Genomic DNA, 4366 nt, shown 5'->3' on the forward strand with positions numbered 1-4366 from the left:
TCCTGGTTCTGACACAGCTTGCTTTTACAGTTACAGGTAAGTTACTTCATCTCTAATATAACCAGCTCATCAGGAAGTTGTGGTAATCTGCCAGTGTTTATAAAATGCTTTCAGGGGGAAAATTCTATTTGTTCTGATGTTTCGGGTTTTGTTTTCCATTTTTAATCCAGTTTTTACGCCATGGCTGGACTTTAATTCTGGAGCTGCTATGCTTTTCTTGCGAGAGACCTTACCATAAGCTTTTGGAAATAGTAAATAAATTGTATCTTCTGGTTCTACTTTATTGACTACTTAATTAACCCTTCCCTGTAGTTCTAGGAGGGTTGAGAGAATGTAGGTAGAAGCATTGCAGCTTTTCCTTGCTATCTGTGTGCCTAAGCACATTATTTTTACTGATTCTCCAAATAGTCTCCTAGTACTAAAGTGAGACTTACTGGTTTATAATTCCCAGGATCATCATTAGCACCTTTTTAAGAGATGGGTACAACCTTGGCCAGTCTCCAGTCCTCCGGTACAGTAGCTGTTTTTTATGATAAATTACATATTTTTGTTAGCAGCTCACTTGCATTGGTCTTTGGTTCCTTCAGAGCTCTCGGATGCATACCATCTGGTCCTACTGATTGATTGCAGTTTAATTTCTCGGGTTGATCCATCACCTTTTCTGATATTCCTATTTCTGATAGTGTCTCACTTTCAACACCTAAAAAGAATAAAGCCTGTGTAGTATTGCATCCTCTTTGTTAAAGAACAGCGGAAAGAAACTGGCTCTTATTTGCTTTTTGTATTTTTGTTTGTCTAATGCAGCAAAGCATAAGGAAAAAGAAATTGACAGTAAATACTCTTTTTTTGTTTTATTACAAAAAAACCTAAAGATGTGTCAGAGATTTGCTAGGGGATGGCAGTGTCAGAAGCCCAGAATTTCAAGTTAATTTATATTTTCTGTTAATAGTGAACCATACTTTTCAGCATCGAGTCACTGTGGATTGCTGTGGAAAAACTGCCAAGGGAAGTGTATATAACATTTGGGGGGATTTCAGTGTTATTTGCTATGGCTGAGCAGAAGAATAAAGATGTACCTATACTACCTATAGTACTAGAATCTAGAACAGAAAAAGAAATCAGAAGGCAAGCTTCTGCAATGGAATAGCTCACTGACAAGCAAGCAAATAGAGAAAAACAAAACTATTACCATACTTACATGAAAATACAGCAAGGAAGAAAAGTATCATAATTAATGTCAATTGGTAGAATATTTCTCAACTCTGCATATTTCTCTATGCACCTCCCCACTCTTCCCACATACTTATACAAATCTGTCCTCTGTCTGCTTTTATTATTCACAGTGCTCTCTGTCTAATTTACACTGTAAGCTCCTCAGGTAGGGACCTTGTCTTTTCATATGTCCATAATGTTAAATACATGCCAGTCAAACTGTTGAAATTATAATAACTGAGGGGGGTTTTTTAGTATTCTTTCTTTCTTTCTTTTCTTTTTTAACAAATGATAAGTTAAAATCAAAGGTAATAATTAGTTTAAAACAGCCCTCAGAGGCAGTCCCAGAAAAAGTGACCTTTTGAGCTACAATCGAACTAGCCAACTTTATTGTGTCTTGAGGTCAAGGCTCCTATTTCACATGACTTGAGGGTCTTTACGTGCATGCCGCCCTGCAGTAAACCACACAGAAAGTTATGATCAAGTAGACTTTGCACTTCAGACATCTATTGAGGAATAGCAACAAGATTCAATTCAATCTGAGCCAGAAATAATCCAGAACCAGGCTCAGGAATGCAATGGAAAATTTCTAAAAGATTGGAGATGAGATTAAAATACGATGAAAAAATAACCAGGAGACTGGCTAATGCAAAGCGAGAGCATTGGACTGATTTTGAGTGGGCTGGACCCTACAATTACAACTTTGTCACCACAGTTTGAAATCTATTAAAGGGATTTATGTTTTGCAGCTGACATTTAAAATTAAGGATTTATTGGACTGGGAATGAATATTTCTTCTGCAATTAGATTTTGGAGGTCATATTTCAAAAACTGTTATTTTTCTGTTTGATCCACTGTAGCACGATTTTGTATTGTTGGAACATTTGAAAAATATAAATACAGAAATCATTTTATTCATTGTAAAGAGACTCCCATCGTGAAATTGCTGTTGAGTTGCATCATGTAACATTTTCACTAGGTACCTAATATTTCCCACTTGTATATGGTATTAGGCTGGAGCAAGCAAAAGTGGGTGACATCTGATACTATATAACTCATATACCAGTAACAAATGGAGAGTTTTAATTCAAGATTTTTTGCTTCTCTTATATGCGGGCTTTTTTAATTTGCTTTTTGGAAATTTATACACTCATTTCTGTGTATTGCTAGAAGCCTATGAAAAGCTGCATGTTTTTCCATTCTTGTGCATTTATAGAGATGGATTAAGCTTTATTGCAGCTGATTTTTTGAATTCTTGAACTGAAATGAATTACTGGGAAAAGGAAGGGTATTTTTCAAATTAGGGCAGTAATTAATTTAAGACAGTTGTTTTCCTTTACCACTATTCTAACCCAGCCTTCTCAAACACAAAGAAATAAAAAAGATCATATAATCATATTTACACAATTCCTATTTAGCTGTCTTCTGTGTCGGAGCATTCATACGCAGCAGCAGGAAAGAAAATCAGGATATATAAATTAGAAGCTGGAGCACGATTTCTTAAAGGATGGCTCTATCGTTAAGGAATAGACCCACAGAAATCAGATGCCATTAGTGCCTGGAAACCTCAGGTTGTTATTTGTGCAGGTCTAAATGCGAAACATAGTAGACCTCATCTTACAGGTCATCTTTGTGGAGGCATTATGCGTCCTGTTCAACTGCAACTTCATTTTGCCTGGTTCCTACTGAAACTGTTGCACGCTTCTTCCACAGAGGGAGTGAGAAAGGATAGCTGATGTAGTCTAAAAATATTTTAAGAAGTCCGTGCATACCATCTGCTCCGGCTTGATTTTCCTATGTGAGACAGCAATGGAAAGGAAGGGGAGTTGTCAATGAGGCTGGTCTGAGACAGCTTGATACAGCCTTGTTTCTGTTGCATCTGTGTGCTTCCTGAAACAAGGTAACTTCAGGGAAAGAGCGTTTCTCACTTCGGCAAAAAAGTCAACGCTGAAGTAGTAAAAAAAAAAAAGGATGCAAGCGCTTGGTTGTTTTTTGCCTCTCTGTGACCGGGAGGGGTGCAGGGGGAAGAGAGAGAAGGGGGAAGAAGACAATATAAATGCATTTCCATTGGCCAAAGCAAGGAGGGAAAAAGCCAGTATTTGAGCAAAAAGTGTAATAGGAGTGAGCACAGTAGAGCTGTTAGAGAAGTCGGCAGAACCCAGATCGGTGTGCAGAAAAGTACGGAGAAGACCGACTGAGCGCTAAAAACTTTCGAAACGCAGGCTGCTTTTCTGGTCTGCACAAGAAGTCTGTTTTCATTCATGCAGAAGCATAGGTGTAGATTTTATCAGGACTTTGGGCTGGAGCACCCGCAGCTGTGGATTACAGATGCTTCCTGTCATGTATAAACACAATCATTATGTGAAAGCATGGCACCCACACGGCTACCTAAACAGCCATTCCTCCGGACTGAAGCGCTTTGTTCTCTTTGGAGTTATTTTTATGACTATGAGCAGGACTCTACCCAAAAGTTACTAGCAGCAGCCGTGTTTTTTATGTCAATTAAATGGATTTTGTTACTTGTAAAATACATGTCCAAACACAACTCCATTCTTCAACCACAAAGTATGTTTTCTTAACACAGGGTGATATATAGTGACACTTGTTTGACTGACAGCACGAACGTAAACCATAGTAAATACCACCTGTAACTTTGAAACTGGTGAAGCTCAATTAATAAAACTTAGAACATCAGAAAAAAAAAAAAATCACGGGATTTTGCATTACACTGCTACTTTTAAATATCAGATTTCAGCATGGAAATGAGTTAACCCAGTGAAAGCACTTGGCTGGGTTAATGATGCTGTGTGTTAACTTCTACGTGTGTACGTCTCTCTCCCTTTCTTAGCGGGGTGAGATCGCCTTGATTTCCAAGCGCAGAGCAATGCTTTCTCCTCGTCGCGCTTTAGATACTGACACAGTTAATCATCCCGCTTAATTTATATTAAACCTCTATACAGCAAAATGTAGGTCCCAGCAGTTTTTAAGGTCCTCTGTTCATAGCTTCTGATGTATTGTATGTCATGTATATTCTCTCCAATCAATTAGTAAATAAATAAATACCCTCTCTCCGCAGAGTGAATCACAGAGCTGGTTTTTTGTTAGGAGGAGGGGAGTCTTAGTAAACAAAACTGCATCTGGAAAACGGTGCAAT

This window comes from Gavia stellata, chromosome 3, assembly GCF_030936135.1.
Source record: "Gavia stellata isolate bGavSte3 chromosome 3, bGavSte3.hap2, whole genome shotgun sequence".
NCBI lineage: Eukaryota > Metazoa > Chordata > Aves > Gaviiformes > Gaviidae > Gavia > Gavia stellata.